The 20973-nt window shown below is 49.5% G+C and overlaps 1 protein-coding gene across 11 annotated transcripts in view; it reads right to left on the bottom strand.

Moving 5' to 3' along the window:
• ZNF532 (zinc finger protein 532) overlaps nucleotides 1-20973 on the bottom strand; it is a 109363-nt gene that overhangs the window by 77221 nt on the left and 11169 nt on the right. Inside the window, exon 1 of one of the 11 annotated variants that reach the window (XM_055417457.2) lies at nucleotides 18021-18267. The exons of 9 other annotated variants lie outside the window; for them this stretch is intronic. The gene's annotated coding sequence lies outside the window, so the exon portion shown is untranslated. Of the gene's footprint in view, nucleotides 1-12628; nucleotides 15628-18020; nucleotides 18268-20973 lie in introns of those variants that run through there. One more of the 11 variants, XM_055417458.2, reaches the window with a different exon arrangement.

Raw genomic sequence — 20973 nt, 5'->3', positions numbered from 1 at the left:
CAGTTTCCTCTTCAAGGGCAGCAAACTTTCAGCTCACAAAGCAAAATACCTCAATACGTCTCTGACCCTCCTATGACTCCTTCTCTTAATTTTGAAGCTCTGACCTCCCAGTCAAGGATAACCATGGACTAGCTGCGATCCCAAGGGGCTCAGCAGCATGGAATTCAGTTGCAATGCAGGAGACCCGGGTTTGATCCCTAGGTAAGGAAGACCCCCTGGAGAAGGGAAAGGCAACCCACCCCAGTATTCTTGCCTGGAGAATCCCACGGACAGAGGAGCCTGGCGGGCTGCAGTCCATGGGTCACAGAGAGTCGGACACGGCTGCGTGACTGAACAACAAGCTGCAATCACCCACTCCCGGCCTGACCCTGGCCCAGCCACAGCTCCGCAGCATGTTCACCCGCCAGCTGACAGTGCGCAGGGCCCGGCTCAGCAGGCCCCCAGCGGGCTGAGGACGAGAGCCGCGCGGGGAGGCCGGCAGCACCCCCCACGCCGGGAGCCCCCATCCTTGAGGAGGGTCCGAGTCCTAAACCCACAGCCACCAGGCAGGACCTGACAGCAGCTAGGGAGAAGCAGGGCGACCAGGCTTGGAGAAAGGCCAAAGCCAGAGTGAGCTGTGTGCCCCCCACGTGGCGGAGGCAGCCACCTCGGAGGCACCTCGGGCTCTGGAGAGCAGAGTTCCCTTTCTTTGGGCAAAGAGGGAGGGAGGCACAGAGCCTTCCGGAGGCGTCTCGGGAGTCCAGGAGAAAGGGGGACGGGGCCCCCCGGCGGCAGCTCCGCTGTCAACCCTGAAGGCGCGCGCCCGTGACCGTTCAGAGGTCAGCAGCCCGGCCTCCACCTCCGTGGCTCAGAGTCCACACGTCCACTTTCCACAACCGCCCAGAGCAGGCGCCGCCTGGCCACTGAACGCAGGAGGGCGAGCGCTGCTCGGGGGCTGAAAGGGACACCCATTTTCACGAGCTCAGCGCCCGGACTCGGAGGCCGCCCTTCCAGCTGCAAGTCAACGGCCCCACACAACTGCTCTTCAGACACGGGAGGGCTCCAGAAGAAAGAGAACGCGGAGGCCGCTCATCTGGGCTGGCAACTGCGCCTTCCAAGAGATTCGAGGTTTGGGTCAAAAGGGGATTTAATTAAAAACAAAAAAAAAGGCAGGAGAAGAGACAGAAAATACAAAGGAAATTCTGTCAAAGGGTACTTCAGTCAATCCTCAGAACGCAGAAGTAGAGAAACAGCAGTGTGTTTTTATATTTTAATGTCTTATACGTGGCAAGAACTTCCCAAGGAAGAATGTTGACTGAATTCATCGGTTTCGTTCCCTTTGCCTCCTGAAATCCTACAAAGATGACATTAAAAGTGTTTTTAAAAAGATAAAAATAGCAAATGTATGAAGACAAAAAGCAGATTTGTGGTGGCTGAGGGCTGGGTAATTGGGAGAGCTAGGAAGTGACAGATAAGAGGCACTTTTTCTCCTGCCCCATTTTACTCTGCTTAGTTAATTCACAGTGCTGGGCTCGCCAACAGTTACAACAGTTGTGTAATTAGTATAATGATAGTTGTGTTAGTTAATAGTGTAATAATAGTTCGTTTACAATGTTACTTCCTTCTGTCCAGCAAAGTGACTCAGTCTACGTATGTATGTATATTCTTTTTCATTACAGGTTATTATACGACACTGAATATACAGTAGGACCTTGTTGTTTGTTTCTTATACAGCAGTTTGCATCTGCTAATCCTGAACACTTAATTTATTCCTTCCCCTTGTCTTCTCCTGTGATAACCACTAGCTTGTTTTCTATGTCTGTGAGTCTGTTTCTGTTTTGTAAATAAGTTCATCTGTATTGTACATGAGATTCTGCATGTAAGGGATATCATAGGGCATTTGTCTTTCTCTTTCTGACTTAGCTTCACTTAGTATGATAATCTCCAGGTCCATCCATGTTGCTGCAAATGGCATTATTTCATTCTATGGCTGAGTAATATGCTTTTGAACTGTGGTGCTGGAGAAGACTCTTGAGAGTCCCTTGGACTGCAAGGAGATCCAACCAGTCCATCCTAAAGGAGATCAGTCCTGAGTTTTCATTGGAAGGACTGATGCTAAAGCTGAAACTCCTATATTTGGCCACCCAATGCGAAGAGTTGACTCACTGGAAAAGACCCTGATGCTGGGAGGGATTGGGGGCAGGAGGAGATGGCGACGACGGAGGATGAGAGGGCTGGATGGCATCACCGACTCGATGGACATGGGTTTGGGTGGAGTCCAGGAGCTGGTGATGGACAGGGAGGCCTGGCGCGCTGTGGTTCACGGGGTCGCGGAGTCGGTCTCGACTGAGCGACTGAGCTGGATGGTCATGTTGTCCACCCATTCATCCGTCAGTGGACACTCAGGTTGCTCCCACGTCCTCTCTAGTATAAATGACGCCGCGATGGACACTGGGGTAGGCGTGTTTTTGAATTCGTTTTCTGCAGACACATGCCCAGGAGTGGGATTGCTGGATGACATGGTAACTCCATCTTTAGTTTTTTAAGGAACCACCATGCTGTTTTCCACAGTAGCTGCACCAATTCAGATTCCCACCAACAGACAGGGCTTCTTTTTCAGGTGATGGAAAGGTCCCACAACTGACTGTGGAGATGGTTACACAGCTCTTGTGAAAAGACCAAAAACCCCTGAACTGTATCTAATGGGTGAACTGTACAGCATGAGAACTGCATCTAAATCAAGTTGTTACCAAAGACACGTATTAGACACCCACAGGACAGGGCCACGAGAACGGAGCGGAAGTCAACGAAAGACACGAGCACGATCTGACAGAAGGAGGAGGGCAGTGGTCATGCAGCGACCCTCCAAGGCCTTGCAGAGTGCGGCCGTGGAGAAGGCGGCCAGTCAGCCCCAGGGAACGTCAAAGCTTAGGCCTGGAATCAGAGAAGGAGACACCAGCCATGGAAGGAAGGGGGAGGCTGGAAACAGCCAGTGGCTGAAGTCCACACGCAGTGCCCTTGCTGGTGCCCTGACGCTCTGCCGGCTGGGGCAGCTGAGGAGGATGGGAGGAACACTCTCTGGCTTAACCAGAGCCACGGGGGCTCAAGATTCAGCATCTCCACCGTGGCGCAGGTTTCCCTGGTGGTTTGCACGGGAAAGAATCCGCCTGCAATGCAGGAGTCCTGGGTTCCATCCCTGGGGCGGGAAGATTCCCCTGGAGGAGGGCATGACAACCCTCTCCAGTCTTCTTGCCTGGAGAATCCCATGGACAGAGGAGCCTGGTGGACTACAGCCCATGGGGTCACAGAGAGTTGGACATGACTTGTGAGACCCGTCCGTGGAGTCCAGCTCCAGAACTGACCACAGAGAAGCCGAGGATGAGGACAGGTCTGTGTGGGCCTGGCCTCCAATCAGCTGGTCAAGTTCGTCCTTAATCACCAGCAGACCTGTGGAAGAGCCTCCCACCCAAGAAAGACCACGGTAAACGAACAGAAGAGCAAGATGACGACAGAAAGGCCTCAGAGCGTGGAAAAACGCACCTATGGACACAAACGCCATCCCGAGGAGGAAAACCGGAAGTCGCGGAGACGCAGCCCCCGAAGGACAAGAAGAAATGTTCAGAAAGAAAAAATATTAATAATGGAAATAAAAGATAAAACAGGTTTAAAAAAGAAAGTCTGAGAAATCCGAAAGCAGAACTAGAAAAGAGATCTGGACAGCAGGAGAGAAAAGGCACTAAAATTCAAAGTTCAATCCACTCGGTCCAACATCTCATAAGAGTGTTTCATAAAGAGAAAACACAGAGACACCATTATCAAAGAAAAAATACAGGAATAGCTCCCAAGACTGAAGGAGCCAAATCTCAGGCTGAAAGGGCCCTCACAGAGCTGCCAGATAAATCTCAATTTCAAATAAATGACGACTACTCTTCTCTAGAAGTGTGTTCCATTGTCTATCGGGGCATTTTTGTTGTTGTTTTTCCTAAATCGGGCGAGTCTCTACCCTCTGGCGGCCCAGCACCTCCTAGGGAAAAAACGCCCTCACCCCAGCCAACTGACAGAACACTCGAAATTCAAGACCAAGCACAGCGTGGGAGCCCCTGGGCCCCAGGTGGCAGTGGGCGCTTCGGCCCCTGGACCCCCACACCCGCCAGCGGCACCGGGCACCCTGCCTGCAGACCAGAGGAGGCGCTGCCCAGGACCCACGCTTTACACGACGTATGTATCTGAACACAGGAGCCTTTTTTTTTTCTCCCTTTTCAGTCTCATAGGGAAGTTTTGTTTCTGTGGTGGTGTTTGGTTTTTGTCTTTAACTTTGCAAACTGGCTGAGAGGAGCGGGAATTACAAGAGGGAGACAGATGGGGCGGGTGCGGGGCGGGTGAGCGGGTCCCTGCCCCGGGTGGCAACGCCTCTGCCACCCCGCACGCCCCCACCCCAGCACAGAAGGTGCAGGCTTGGAGCTTACAACGGCCTGGAAAGGCTTAAGTCAGAAAAAAAGCTCCCGACAACGACCCCGGTTAGGGGAGCCCACCCACAGGCCAGCTGCTCCTGTGAGGAGGCCCGGCCACAGCTGGTGAGCGGCCCGGGACCAGCGTCCAGGCGGCGGCCCTCACACTCCTGCCGTCTCTCGGCTCAAGGGGCCGGTCCAAGGGTGAGGATGTCTCCAGACCCCCTGTCTTGAGGGGGAGACCGGAGGAACGGGCTTCCAGGCCCTGAGTGAAACAGGGGCCAGGCCTGAGCAGTGGCCTGACTTAAAAGCTTTTAAATATTTAGGCATATGGTATATACCTTTTAAATATTTAAATATCTCTCCTGAATATTTCATTACGCCTTTTAAATATTTAGCTGTCTGGGCTCCATTTGCGGTCTCTGCCCCAGACCCTGCAACATTAAGGGCAGGCCTGTGGGCCAATATTATTATTATTACTGTTCCTGTTTCATGTTTGGGACAAAGAACGTTTAAGCATGCAGTCAAGGACAAGACAGTTAGAGAAGGGTCCATGGCGGAGGACCACCTTCTGCCTCCAGGGCCCAGCCTCACAATCCCGACCAGAACAGCCAGCCAGAAGGTACTCTTTAAAATGAAGAACTCCAAATTTAGCAGCATGAGTGTATTATTCGGCAATGAGAGAGTTAACAACAAAAGAACACATCAAAGAGTTGAAATTAACTGCCTACAGGGATGAGGGCTGAAAAGTACTGGTTTTTTTTTTCATCTGTGTGTACATGTATCACTTCGACAAAAAATTTAAATTGTTAGGAATCGTTAACCATCTTAACTTCACATCTCCTGCCTCAATGTAAACAACACAAAAATCACTCTGCTCCCCAAGACTCATTCCTCCAAAAATGCACCACGCGTGCTCCGGGTTTTGCCTAAATGGAAAGGCCAACCTGTCATAAAACAGAAACAGTTCATGGACTGTAACCCTTAGTGTGTTACCACACTCGGTGTGGTCTCAAAATTGTTTACAGTGAAATACAGCAAATCCTATGATCTGTCCCAAAATGTCACAGAGCTGAAAACCCCAAAACAGTCATCTCCTTTTTTTCTCTCTCATTTTTGGTTGCATCACTCGGCACACAAGATCTTAGTTCCCTGACCAGGGACCGAACTTGCACCCAGCGCTGGAAGCACGGACAGTCTTAACCACTGGACTGACGGGGAAGTCCCCCAAAGAGACATTTCTGATTGAAAAATTAGGTGCCATGAATATTCAGAAAGCATTTTTAATGTATTTTTCTCTCCCACCCTCCGTTTAGAGGGCTCTTACTCAGTGAGAGCTGAAAATAAAGGGAAGGGAAAAAAAGGGAGAGAACTACCTGTAGACGATCCATATGCTGTTTACAAAACTGCTTAATTCAGAACTGGCTGAAGTGTCCCATCAAACTTACCAAACCTAGGAGCACACGTAATCAAATGTGAGTAACAATCGCCCCTTAGACCAGAACCAGTATCAGAGAGAGATTCCAACCCAGAGAATTTTTTGTGTTCCCGTCCAAGTCCTGGGGTGGGGGTGGGGGAGAGATGACAGAAAGAGGAGAGAAAAAGGCTTACAACCTAAGACTTGACCCCATAGCAGAACCATGGCCCTTTGAAGAATGCAGTCTGTATAGCCTTTTATGTCTCTCGCTAGCCAGGCTGCCCGTTTTAAAGTGGAAGGTCACACAGGGCTGAGACCTTGCCTCCCAGCTTGTTCTTTTGCTGGTTCACCTTCGTATGCTCTATTTCTCAGCCGACTCTAGCTTCTTCCTGTTCAAAGCCTCCTGAAGATACCTCTAACTGACTGATCCCAGCCTACTCCAATCTGTCCACTTTATTGGTCTCCTCAACATTTACACACAGCATGTGCTGTTTTACTTGAGACGGTTGGATGGCATCACCAACTCAACTGTTCAAACATGAGTTTGAGCAAACTCCAGGAGATAGTGAAGGACAGGGAAGCTTGGCATGCTGCAGTCCACGGGGTCGCAGAGTTGGACACAGACTTAGCGACCAAACAACAACAAAAAAAGGATTTAAGGTGGTTTCGAGTAAGAGATTCATATATAAGACCAACAACTGTGCAGGGGGAGGAACATCAAGATGCATATGACCCAGGACGTCCCAGGCATGAGCTGCAACTCTGCTTCCCCCCAGACACCAGGAGTGCCTCCACTGGGTCACTGCAAACACGCCAGGAAAAAAAAAGAACTGCTATCCTTTCTTTCCACCGATCTAAGGGGCCTAGAATAGGTAGATTCAGAGATAGAAGACAGAACAGAGGTTACCACAGGCTGGAGAAAGAGGGAAAGGGAGGGCTATTGTTTAGCTGATCCAGAGTTTTTGTGGGGGTGATGCGCTCTTATGTTATATATGGGCTTCCCTGGTGGTTCAGATGGTAAAGAATATGCCTGCAATGTGGGAGACCCAGGTTCAATCTCTGGGTCTCGGGAAGATCCCCTGGAGAAGGGAATGGCTACCCACTCCAGTATTCTTGTCTGGGGAATTCAACAGAGGAGCCTGGCAGGCTACAGTCCATTGAGTCACAAAGAGTCAGACATGACTAAGCCACTAACACTTTTACTTCTTTTCATGTTATGTATATTTCACCACAATTAAAAAAAAAAACAAAACCCTGCTGCACTGAACAGGGAGGACATGTTACAATAAATATTCCAATGTCTGGTTCTCTTTTGTGGCATCTTTGGGGAAACTGGCTGATATCAGCAGAGCCCTCGTAACCTCTCACAACCAGCAGTCTGAGACTTGCGGAGTCCTGATCTTTACTGTTTATCCATTTCTGTGATATAAATGCTCCCACCATGGTACACTTCCAGGTACCGACATGACATCCCTGGAAGGGGGGAGGGGGAGGGGATTGAGAAGAGGTGCCCCTGACAAGCTGCTGAGCTGGTCAGAGGCAGCCCCAACATCACTGATGCCCAAAATGTGTTTTCCTTACAGACACTAGGAGGGAAGGTGGTTTCTTTACCACCAAACACCCCTGAATCTTTATTCCCACCTCCTTTAAGATCTCTTAACAGAGTGACGTGCATTCTCAATCACCAAGAAGGGTTGGTGTGTGACATGTTTACCTAACTCATCTGACCGCCGGACCCTTTTCTCCTTGAAGAACATCTTAGCAGTGCTCCTTGCCTTCTGGGACGAAATTAAAGTGTTAGTCGTTCAGTTGCGTCTGACGCTTTGGAACTCCATGGACTGCAGCCTGCCAGGTTCCTCTTCCCATGGAATTCTCCAGGCAAGAATACTGGACTGGGTTGTCATTCCCTTCTCCAAGGGACCTTCCCCATCCAAGGATGCAACCCAGGAATCCTGCATTGCATGTGGATTCTTTACTGTCTGAGCCACCAGGGAAGCCCCGCCTTCTCGAAATACCAGGTTAAAGAAATGAGTCTATTCGCTTGCAGGCAACAAGCAGAACCCGCCCACCCACCCCCACCCCCGCAAACACACACAAAGCAGAGACGGCCAGGCATCCAGAATACACCTACTCTGTGTAGACTCTGTGCCAGCAGTGACTGGCACAACCTGTCTGACAATCCAAGAGTGACAAGCCAACCTGGGTCAAAATCTCGTGACAATTTACGCAGAAGAGCCCAGTTAGAGCCTCTGCTCACTGGGTCCCGAGCCACAGGGATGTTAGACAAGAAGGAGAAAGTCCGGGTACCATTTCTCTTGGCCTTTCTCGTGGGACACTGTCTTCTCCAAGTCCCACAATGCACCTCTTCTGATTCCAAAGCTTCCCCACCCAAACTTTAATGTATATTAACATCTAAAATATTCCAGGTGGGGCCACAACATTAACCTATATAAAACTGCCAAAATACCTAGAAAAATATCGATAGGCTAGTTCTGATCATAACGTGTCAAGAAGTACCTGACAACACAGTGAGTCGAGGGCGGATCCAAACTGCAGGAAAGGCAAATGAGTAGTTAACTCCTTCGGGAAGAGTAAAGAGGTCAACAGTCTCACAGCCTCGCAAATTAATACCCAGCACGAGCCATGGTCTATCATATTTGATTAATGAGAATATTATTTTCATTTATCTTATTGTTTAAGCGCTTCCTAAACAGAAGGCTTTCCACAATGAAAAAAATCCCGTATTTAGGCTTCTCTGCAAGAAGCGCTCACAGAGAAGACAAACGATGGAGAGAAAGCAAGCAGAGGACAGGGACCCGCTAAGGTACAGGCAGCAGAGGGCCCTGACCACCACCTCCCCCTCCAAGCGGCCTGAATCTGGAGCCAGAGGAATGGATCTCCTATCGCACCACCGCCCGGAAACACAGGACAGGGACAAAGCCACATCAGATCCCGTCGACGACCCGATGGCTTTCCCAAAGGATGAGGGCATTCCGCAGTCTTTCGCAGCTGGCCCACGTCAGGCTGAAACAGCACCACCATCCTGCCCCGCACAATCACTGCTCTCTCTGCCTTCCCTCCACACAGGAGATGCACAGGCCGAGCCCTTTCAACACAAACAGGACTGAAGCCAACCATCTCACAGGTCAGCTAGGTCTGCAAGCAGTTCTAAGACATGAAGCCACACATGCTTCGGTCCACGTATGCAATGTATACATATGTAAAAATGCATGTATGTGTCAACGTGTAAAATTGTATACAGCTTCCTAACTACTTGGTTTCTGAAAGCTGTTAGCTTACTCCACAGTGGGAAAAGAAGCACTAATGTCTAAGAGTAATGAGAAATTTCTAATTATTCTTTTTTTTCCTTTGAAGTACAGAATTAGAAATTGCTGATTCAATAGCCGGGAATAACCCATTTGCTCTCAGTTTACTGACAAGCATTCCTAAGTTTCCGTAGTGTAGTGGTTATCACGTTCGCCTCACTGACAAGCATTCCTTAAGACTTTCTATGTAACGAACACTACAGAAACGATGCGGCAAGAACCCCATCATTTCATCCAGCAGCAGCAGAACATTGGGTCCCTTTGCATGATTTCTGCTGCAGCAACAGCATCCGAGGGCTTCCCCAGTGGCTCAGACAGTAAAGAACCTGCCTGCAATGCAGGAGACCTGGATTCAACCCCTGGGTCAGGAAGATCCCCTGGAGGAGGGCGTGGCAACCCACTCCAGGATTCTTGCCTGGAGAATCCCATGGACAGAGGAGCCTGGCGGGCTATCGTCCATGGGGTCGCAAAGAGTTGGACGCGACTGACAGACTAACACACAAATAGCATCCTACTTCCTGTCTCTTTTACCCCCAACTCAGGGACCCTCCAGCCAACACAACCTCTGAGGTTCACAATCTCTATGTGAACATCATTACGGCTTTGTTAGAATCACTCTTAAATCGAATGCTCAGGTAGCATCTTTGAAAGAGCTTTATTCATCCAACAGGCTGTCATTTACTTAAAATGCCTCTCTCTCATTCCTGGGGTTTTAAAACATTTTTCTTATCATAGTAGTGTATGCCAATACTCTTAAAAAAAAAAAAGTATAAGCAAGCGAAAGTAAAAGTCTCCAGGAGACCCACTGGATCACTAATAACATTTGAGATACAGACTTCTAAATGCACACATAACCATAAATATATAAATACACATATATAAATTTAACAAAATAGGCTTTTTTTTTACATTCGACAATGTATCAGACATCTTCCCACGTCTATACATGTTTCCATCATATCACAGACATACATCCATGCTAATTCTACGCATACATCTGTTCAAGGGTACCCTGTTAAATATAGACTTTGATCTATTCCAAAAAGATTTTGCCAAAGCAAGGAACTGCAAAAGAAACCTTTCTTCAAGAATTCTTGCCAAAATAAGAACACTTCAAAAAATAACCTTTAAGATATACAGTGCTGAGTTTCACCCATTTGCTTTAACATTCTAAAGATAACATTAACTCATGTGAGAAAGTAAAAGACAAGGGAGATGGAGACATTAAAATAATCTACTCATGCCCTTAAACCATAATCTTTATGTTCACCATGTCTCAAAGAACAATTTCTGTCATTCCATCAAAGAGATTACCCTTGACTTCACGGTAACCTAGGCTTGCCCACAGACAGTCTAGTTTAGTCATAAAGCTGTCATGTTCGACTCTTTGTGACCTCATGGACTGTAGACCACAAGGCTCCTCTGTCCATGAAATTCCCCAGGCAAGAGTACTGGAGTGGGTTGCCATGCCCTTCTCCAGGGGATCTTCCTGATCCAGGGATAAGCACCCATATTTACACGTGTGCCTGATATTTTAGTAACCTTTTACTTTCACTTTCCTAAAGGATCTTAGCCTGAAGGAAATCTCCAAGCAGTCAACTCCTTTTCCCAAGACCAGGAAAGTAGGAACCAAGGAGTTCACCGAGCCTCAGGAGAGAGGGCAAGCTGGCACAAGCTGGCACTAAAATCCTATCATGCCAGCATGAGACAGAAGGTGGTACGGAGGACAACAAAAAGGGCTGGTCAGAAAGACAGAAGGAGGCAGCTGGTCAACTCTCTAAGGTGCCTTTGGTCAAACCTGGCACAGACAAACTCCTATTTTAAGTAAAAAGTCTTAAAGGCACATGCAAAACACAGAGCAAACTCAAACTGTGAGAGAACTTTAGAGCCCCACTTACAGAGCATAATCCCGTTCTATCTGGTGATTTTTAAAATATCCGTAAGTACAAAGGTCCCAGGCCCCTCTAAAAAGGAAAGAAGGAGCTGTTTACATACGAGGAGGGAGAGGTCCCAGGAAAACGGAGGAAAGAGGAGGAGGAGAAAAAAGGGCTGAACTGAGAGACAGACGCAGGGCGAGGGCACAGGACGTGTGCACGAGCAGTCAGGACGGGGGCTGCGGGAATATTCAAAGGACGGAGGACACGTTAAAGTTCTCAAGAGACAAGGAGAGGGGGAGAGGAATTCCTTTATGTTAATTCAGAGTCTGCAGATTTTAGCAAGCAGATTACCAGGTACGGTTAAAGGTCAAAAATAAACAACCAGAAGTCATTAAAAAGAGGTAATGACCACCCTTCTGGTGAAAAATCACAGGGAAGAATGTGGAAGCCCAAGGCACAGGCATGTCTGGATAAGCTCTGGTGACAATTGTGTGGCACTGAGGAGGGCGCTGCATTTTACTTGGGAGCTGATTTCCTGAAGCGCCGGCTCCAGTCTGGGGAAATGCCCTTTCAGGTTAAACGTACAAGTTTATGAGATTTTGTTCTCAAACACTGCATTTTACAGAAAAAATTTAAAAATAGATATGAAAATAAAAGCAATATGGGGAAAAGGTAAAAGAAAGACACAGCTCGCTGGATGGAACGTCCACCCTGACATTTACCCTTCTTTCTGCATGACACCCGCCTGGACACAGGGAGCCCAGGCGTTGATTCGCCTCCACCTCTGTTCACAGCTTTCAGCTCTAAGTGCTATCTAAGTGCTTGGGAAGAAGGAAGCAAACATCAAGGAAAGCAAATACGGTTCACGACAGGCTAAAGACGAAGAGAGAAGGGAAAAGTCTGAATCAGATAACCATCGAAAAAGGAAAAAAAACTCAAGATGAAGATATCCTATTTCATATACACAAAATTAGAAAATAAGTGATATTAAGCCATGACAGGATACCTTACAAGTGGTTCTCTCCTTTCACAAGGAGTCAACTGATTTAATATTTGACTTCATTTGCAGTTTGCTAAAATGGTTCAAAAGGCCCCCATTTGCCACATCTTCCTTTATTAATGAGTCCCCAGGAATTTTATCTGGGGACTGGGTCTGGCTGGGTCTGGCTGCAGAAAATTAAATAGCCTATGAAGATGGCGTTTTATTATTCAAGCGACTGTATTCCTTTAAAATGCATTTGCGGTCTCATCACTCAGAGCCTCAGTCCTGAAAACCCTCTGTGGAAGTCAGGGTCCGTCTCTCTCCGTGTTCCGTCAGCCGGGGATAGGACAGCCACGGAAAGGCAACCAGAAGGGCAGAGCAGTGAGGAAATAATTTCTGAAAGCGATGCGTGAGAAGATCAAAGGAAACGGACAAAAAGGTCGACCACAGAGGGCTCCTTTCCTTTCAAAGCCCCTGCTCCCTCAGAGGAGGGTCAATTTGCATGTCCTGTCCCTCCTCCCAGGGGGACTCCTGGAGAAAACCGCCTTCACCAGGGCCCTCGGTCACTTCCTCAGGAAGTGGGAGGAACCACCGCTCACCCTGGCTCCGCGTGGTCCTGGGATCTGGGAATGGACAGTCTCCCCACGACCAGCACGTCTCCGGGGCCGAGGCTGCTGCGTGCTCGGGCCTGGGGCCCTGCAGAGCCTCATGGGCTTTGCTGAGCGCCGGGGGGAGGGGACAGGGGGACTGGTCCACGTCCCTCTTTGGCACCAGCTCACCTCCTGGACACACGGCGAGGGAGACTTTGTGTTGGGGAGGGTGCTGGGTCTCCCCGTGACTGAACCTGCCTCAGACTGTACCCAAATTAAGCAACTCCCGTCAATCCACATGACCAATGTTTTCTTTCCCTTGCCTGAGAGTCAAAAATAGAACTGTGCTGACTTGCCGTGAGTGCTAATAAGGTTCTCGAAGGGTGGGAATATCTACTTACTGAATATACAAAGCTTCCAAAAATACCTGCCCCCGTGTTTTTCTTTAGAAAGCAGAATGTATATTTAAAGAGTAGGGCTGCTTCAGGTTAGCATTTCAAAATGATGGCTCTCCGGGGGGGAAAAACCTGAAGGCAGAAGTCAGGGCTGACCAGATACCAAGCGCTGGTTCAGAAGAGCCGGCTCAGGTCTGCCCAGACCACAGTGTGCAGGAGTAAGCTGCCTAACCGGCTGACCAAACCCGCTTATCAGAAGTCGGTCATCTGGCCTTTCTGAGGCCTGGCCTTCATTTCTCCTCCAGGAATGCCTCTGGGCACCAGCTCATCTCCTGGGCTGACCATCTTTGCAGCTATCTGGTGCAAAGTAAACAGGCGCTCAGGGCAAGTGCTTGCCTGAACACCCCCAAAACTGAATGAAAGAAAACCTTCTGCTGAGATTACACACCATGAGGTTCTCTCACAAACCAAGAAGTGTTTAAAATCCAGAGGGAAAACCTGCTCTTTCCTTAGTCACTCCCAAGAAAAGCACGGGCAAGAATCCTAGCTGCTGTACCTGGAAGACAAGTCACCGATTTCAAGGTATGGGCACCAGGTTCTAAGCCAAAGGAATAAATCCTCCCAAGCGAGGGGCGTCTGCATGAAAACGTCTGGGGCAGAGTTATTCGTAAATATAGCAAAACACTGGAAAACATGGAAACGTCCATCAGCAGGAAGTGATACCTCTTTTTTTTTAAATTGCGGTGCAACACACATAATGTGAAGTCTACCATCTTAGACATTTTGAAATGTACAGTTCAACAGCGTTAAGCAGGGCTTCTCTGGGGGTCCAGTGGTTAAGAATCCGTCTTGCAAGGCAGGAGACGCCGGTTCAATACCTGGTCTGGGAAGATCCCACATGTCACAGGGCAGCTAAGTCCACGAGCCAGTCACTAAGCCCTTCACTCACCACAGAGCCCGGACTCTCCAACAAAAGCCGAGGAAACCGGAAGAGCGCTCTCCGCAACTAGAGAAAGACCGCGCGCAGGAACAGAGACCCAGCACAGCCATAAAGAAATCAAGCTTTCTTAAAAATAGTGTGACGTGTATTCACACTGTCGACAGCACACTCTTTTTAGTGGAGGGGGAAATCGGGTCCTCAAACAACATATAAACTACATTAAAACTAAAAAGAAAAAAATAAGCGTATTGCATTTTACATGATATGTAAAACATGCATACTACATTTTATACATTTATACATAAATATACAAAATTTATAGATATGGAAAATTCACAGAAAGGCTTAGGATTCACACTAAATATCTGATGCTTGAGTCCAGAAAGGGCAGGGGATGGAAGGTAGGGACGCAATGTTTTTCAAAGTTCATCCACCTAAGCACTTTCAAGATCACCTATCTACGGGGAAGTAGATGAAAGTTTAAATTTCTTATGAACTCAAGGGCAGTCAGCATCACCAACCTTGGCAATTCTGTCAAAGGTCCTTTTGCAAGAGCTCTGTTTCCCACTGGATGTACCACATTCTTTCAACTAAAAGGCCCCTGTGCCAGCATTTACTAATATGTCAATGAGTTTATGAAAACACTGAAAGGGTCTGGGCTAAATCCATCACCCTTAATAAACTTCAGGAAAACTCATTACAGCCTCTGCTCAGAGTGAGTTATTCAAAGAGTTTCAGTGATGAGAAAGCAAGGGGGAAAAAAAGCCTAAATTTCTTCGCTATTAGGTTGGATATAAAATATTCAGGTTTGGTGGATTTCAGTATTTCAAAACTAAGAAATCACATACATACCCATGTCTAAAAACAAAGGATCCCCGCGTTTAAGAGAAAAACTCAGGAAGGCTTTCGAAGCATTCATTTGGCGTTTTATATATATAGCCACACTTTTCAGTAACATCTCTGTAATTCCAGCTTGAAGCAAACTATGGATTTTCTACATCAGAGGTGGTAATTTGACTACAGACAGGAGAACCTCAAAGTACTTTTCCTTTGTCACCTGAATAAACCTTCTAGATTTTTGTACAAAAATCCTACATCCACTATAGAAGTTTGCCCCTGAAATGCTCCCATCAAACCAGCCGCTTTGCTTTTTGCTGTTTTGTACTCATTTTAACCAGAAACTTTTTCAAATACTAAACTTAAAACTATTGGCAAACATTTTTGGGAATCGCAGCCTCAGAAAACATGAAGGGGAGCTCTGGGAGCTGACAGAACCTCGCTCTTTTCCAGGAAGTTACAGTCCAGCCACACGCGCTGGAAATCTTTCTTTTGGAACCTTTACTACCCAAGTTTCAAAGCATTGTCCTCGTGACAAGGTTCTGAGTTGGTGGTTCTCAGCGGGGGTGATTTTGCTCCTCCTCCACGGCTGCAGAAATTTAGCAATGTCCAGAGACATTTCTGGCTGGCACAACCTCAAGTATGGCAAGGGGTGCTCCCGGCATCCAGCAGGGTAGGGAGTAAGCGGCCAGAGACGCTAAGCATCCTATACTGCACGGGACAGCCCCCAGCGAAGAGCGGCCCGGCCCTCAAAGTCGCTAGTGCCGAGGCTGAAAAGCCCTGCTCTCCGTGAACGGACTTTCCCCTTGTCACCTGTTCTCCGAGCCAGACCTAACCCTCCTAAGATCACAATAAACCGGCTGGGGACTTCCCTGGTGCAGTGGCTGAGGCTCTGTGCTCGCAGTGCAGGGGGCCTGGGTTCGATCGCCGGTCGGGGAACCAGCTCCCACGTGCTGCAGGGAACACTGAAGACCCTGCGTGCCACCAAGACCTGGCACAGCCAAACAGACAAAATTTAAAAAGACAAACCCGCAGACCTGCCCCCGTGGGCGTCCCCCGGCCTGCAGAGGGCGCCGGCCCCCCCAGCACCCCGCCCCTTCCTCTCCCAAGGGCTGCCCAGGGGCTGATCACAGCTGGTCCGGATTCCGAAATGAGGCCACAGCCTTGTCTCACCGGACACCAAACTCACCTGAGGCATTTTGAGATTTATGAAATGCAGGGCTTTCATCTGTAAGACATGACTAAGAGCCTCCCCCAGGGTGATCGTTCACGGCATGTCTACTGACTTTTAGAAGTAAAGTTCTCTTCCTGGAGTAGGGAGGAAACAGAGAACACACACACGGAGAACGAAGGGAATCGAGCTGTCAGGCTCCACGTTACAGTAAAAGGAGAAGGAAGCTCCCTGTACGTCTCACGAGGTCCGCCTGCACTCACACTAATTTCACCAAAGACAAGCAAGAGCTTGGAAGAATGGTCACGCAGGAACGCTGCCCTTACACGATTTCCCACCAAATAGGGGAAGCAGGGATTCTACAGTGTAGGCATTTGGGAAGTGCTGGATTAATCACACACACATCTTTCTTCTCCCAAGGCTTCTCTGAACTTTTAAGTGCTGCATGAATATCTAGCATGAAACTTCATCATGGGGATCCAATGTCCAAGCTGGAAGCATTGCCCAAGCTTACTGGATGCTGGACGCTTTCAGAGTGAGACGTCTCTGGGGCTTATTTAAAACAAAGTTTAATCAAATCTTGCAGTTCCAAGAGGTCAGTTACACTTCTGAGGGCTTCCTGGTGCATCAAACAATAGGTTCGATCCCCGGATTGGCATGATCCCCTGGAGGAGGGCATGGCAACCCACTGCAGTATTTTTGCCTGCAGAATCCCATGCACAGCGAAGCCTGGTGGGCTACAGTCCATAGGGGTTGCACAGAGTTAGACACGACTGAGCGACTTGGCACGCACACACAGGATTTAATAATGAGCATCCTTCACTTAACTGTCCTCCTGCAGAAAAGCAGCCGAGCAAGGTCTTCTAGGCAGCACAACAGAGGCAGAACAGAAATCTCCCATCCTCAACGACCCGAAACCAAGGCAGTGTGTAACCCAAGAAGGGACAGCTAAATCTGAAACACCCACAGAGGGCAACGGTGACCTACTGCCCAACATTAGCAGGAAAAGAATTTTTGTTTTTAAATCTTTGAGTCATCTAAATCAAAACCAGCCAAGCCTAATCAGTATTACTACTCAAGTGCTAAACTGTGTGTTTCAACTTTCCCCAAATTAATGCTAGACAGCCAAACCAGACTTGCATTTTGCCAAATGGACAGACATGCATGAGGGACCAGCACCCCACAAAGACACAGACACACACACCCCTACTCAGGAGCAGCCTCAGAGACACACACACCTCTTTCTCTCTCACACACACACCCCTACCCCTACCCATGAGCACCCTCAGACACGCAGTGACACGCCCAGGAGCACCCCTGACACCAGCCTTGGCCAACTCCTCCAGCCCTTCGGCCCGGCTTCTCACAGCAGGCGCCGTGCGATTACGCAGCAAACACTGAGAGCTAAACATACTGGTTTCGTGATTTCTGAGGAAAGAGAAAATACAGATTGAATCTCTACACCAAGAGCTCCTGCACCTTGGCTGCTAAGCTGAAGCGCGTGAGGCTACGGCCGTCAGGTCCAAAGACCCGGGTGTGAACGCCAGCTCCGACGCCGACCACTCGGCTTTGCACGTCTCTCCCCTCTCGGGGCGAGAAGGGCCCCGGGCCTGACGTGGGTTAAGGCCACTGGCTTGGCAGGGCTGCTGCGAGGCCTAAGGACTCAGAGATCCACAGTGGCTCCGCAGAGGGGCCCTTTCCCAAAGTGACCGGCTCACCCGTCAGCTGTCTTCCTCCCAGCTCCGCTTGTCTCACTTCCTGCCTCAAACTCTGTCTCCGCCTGAAGACGCTTCCCCGTGTCCTCGGCATGGACTTCCTTCCCCGGCCAAGTCCTCCGCTTCCTCATCATCTCCTACCTTGGATCTTCCCTCCCTTTCTATAAAACTTCATCCCTCTTTTTCAAAAGTTCACCCACACTTTATCTTTAGTGGAGCCTCTACTTCCTCACAATGTTTCTTTGTTTGCATGTTTCCTCCTGTCTCCACCTTTAGAAGCCAAGTGAGTGTATCAGAAAATAATAGCGTCAAAACCTTTAGGACACAAATTCAGTTCACTTACAGGTAAGCAATTTTCTGACGATAATGAATCACGGCGAAGCTCGTCCAAAGGGTTCGCCTACGAGCACAGAGATCATGCGCGTCTCCCAAGTCCTGCGGTCCTGTAGGTTTTTACTTTCTGAAAAAACTATTTGGCTGCACCTAGAGGTATGTGGCGGAAAAGGCGATGGCAGCCCACTCCAGTACTCTTGCCTGGAAAATCCCATGGACGGAGGAGCCTGGTAGGCTCCATGGGGTCGCTACGAGTCAGACACAACTGAGCGACTTCACTTTCACTTTTCACTTTCATGCATTGGAGAAGGAAATGGCGACCCACTCCAGTGTTCTTGCCTGGAGAATCCCAGGGACGGGGGAGCCTGGTGGGCTGCCGTCTATGGGGTGGCAGAGTTGGACACAACTGAAGCGACTTAGCAGCAGCAGCAGAGGTATGTGGGACCCTAGTTCTTCCCTGACCAGGGATCGGACCTGCACCCCCTGCATTGGAAAGCGGATTCTTAACCATTACACCCCCTGGGAAGTCCCTCGTGTGTTCTCACACGCCCACCAGTCTCTGCCATGCTCTGCTGGTTCTGGCCAGACTCAATGGACAGGGGACCGGTCACCTGTGCTTTGCCGTCTGATGTTCTCTGCACATCTGCCCAGCTGGTCTTTGACCCTGACTCTTGGCAGGCTCCAGGAAGACCTCTGACTTACCACCTCACTACATATCCTGAACTCATCCCCAGCTCAGATTAACACCCGTGATTCCAACCCTTTTCTCCAGCGCGGACTCCACGGCCACGCCTGCCCTGAATGCCCAGCCTTGTTTCTGCTCCCCTCACGGCAGTGTGAGGCCACAGCTGACACAGCAGGACACATGCTCTCCCAGCCCCAGACAGGGATTCAGCACAAAACCGTGAGCTGACAGGCTCAACCAACAAGTAAGAAACCGCATGCAACGTGCTGGACTCACGGGTCGTAGCACTCCCAGACTCCCAACAGCCAGGAGGATCGAAACTCAACCAGGGTCTCTGTGCGATGACGGGAGGCTTTCCCGGCCTCTCATGTGACAGTGAAAGAGAAAGTCAGGCATGTCTGACTCTCTGCGACCCCATGGGCTACAGAGTCCATGGAACTCTCCGGGCCAGAATACTGGAGCGGTAAGACTGCAAGGAGAGCCAACCAGTCCATTCTAGAGGAGATCAGTCCTGGGTGTTCATTGGAAGGACTGATGCTAAAGCTGAAACTCCAATACTTTGGCCACCTCATGCGTCGAGTTGACTCACTGGAAAAGAGTCTGATGCTGGGAAGGATTGGGGGCGGGAGGAGAAGGGGACGACAGAGAATGAGATGGCTGGATGGCATCACCGACTTGATGGACATGAGTTTGAGTGAACTCCAGGAGTTGGTGATGGACAGGGAGGCCTGGCGTGCTGTGATTCATGGGGTCGCAAAGAGTCAGACACAACTGAGCGACTGAACTGAAGTGAACTGAACCTTTCCCTTTTCCAGGGGATCTTCCCTACCCAGGGATCAAACCCAGGTCTCCCGCATTGCAGGCGGATTCTTTACCAGCTGAGCCACCAGGGAAGCCCAGGAATACTGGAGTGGGTAACCTTTCCCTTCTCCAGCGGCTCTTCCCGACCCAGGAATTGAACCAGGGTCTCCTGCATTGCAGGCGGTTTCTTTATCAACTGAGCTATCAGGGATGCCCAAGAATCTCAGGTAACAGACACCATTTTATCTTTACAACTAATTTAATTCATTTCCAAATTTTAAAACATGCCAACTACAGTGCTGTGGTCTCTTACAGTTCAAATACATAATTCACCAAATTCCTTACTGGAACTTAATTTCTCCTTTGGCTCAGGCCTGGAATTGAGCTTCCCCAAGACATCTGGATCCAAGGCCTCCAGAGTGTGTGCCTTCGTGTGCACCAGACAAGCAGGTGGTGTTGATTAGCCATTCTTCACCACCACCCTGTGAGGAGGCTCATTAGGGCTCCCATTCTAAGGGAAAGTCACAAGTCACCCGACTCCCTGTCAGGCACAGAGGCAGGAACAGCGGCCGCTAACAGCTCTGAGTCCTCCCCTCCCATCAGATCCCAAGTCTCTGAATCAAACGTGGCACAGTTATTCCTGTCTGCGGCTGCTATTTAGTCACTAAGTCGTGTCCAGCTCTTTGCGACCCCATGGACTGTAGCCCACCAGGCTCCTCCATCTGTGGGATTTCCCAGGCAGGAATGCTGCAGTGGGTTGCCACTTCCTGATCCAGGGGATCTTCCCGACCCAAGGGTGGAAGCTGCACTGGCAGGACGCTTCTTTAGCACTGAGCCCCAGGGAAGCCCTGCAGTCCCTCTTACATGTTGACTTGCTGACACTGTTCATCACAGTGACTCCAAACAGGTGCCCCTCCACGCATCTCCCGGACCTCATCCTGACGGTAAAGCTCTCTCTGTCTCCCCAGTCAAGGGGCCAAGGTAATGAAGCTTCAGCAACACAGGTTATGTGGGAACAAAAATACACTGAGTATCCAGGCAGATCCTGCATACCCAGAAACCAGTGCTCATGCCAGGCTGGGCATCCATGACCCAACAATGAGGGCCGACCCCAAATGCCCTCGCTGGCATCACGTGTAAAGCGACGGTGAGTTCCTGCAGTCGGGCAAGGCTTGGAGCATCAGATGACGCGGAAGCAGAGACAGAGGATCTGAAACCAAGGGCACACAACAGACCCCTGCTACTCACTGCGGTCCAGGGGCCAGCAGATCACCATCGCCTGGGAGCTGGTCACAAATGCAGGGTCCCGGGCCCAAACCAACCCTAGTGAATCACTATCTGCATTTTAACAAGACCCCCGGGGTGATCTGTATGCCACTAGCCCTACCTGGACGATAAGGGCACCCAGGAGGGGCCTGGGGTCGGGGAAGCACAGGACGCAGCAGCAGGTGGGAAAGGCAGGGAAGTAACACAGAGC

Source organism: Moschus berezovskii, chromosome 28 (assembly GCF_049115385.1).
Source record: "Moschus berezovskii isolate FMDL1 chromosome 28, NW_MosBer_1.0, whole genome shotgun sequence".
Taxonomy (NCBI): Eukaryota; Metazoa; Chordata; class Mammalia; order Artiodactyla; family Moschidae; genus Moschus; species Moschus berezovskii.
This window is presented reverse-complemented; position numbering and strand designations above follow the sequence as displayed.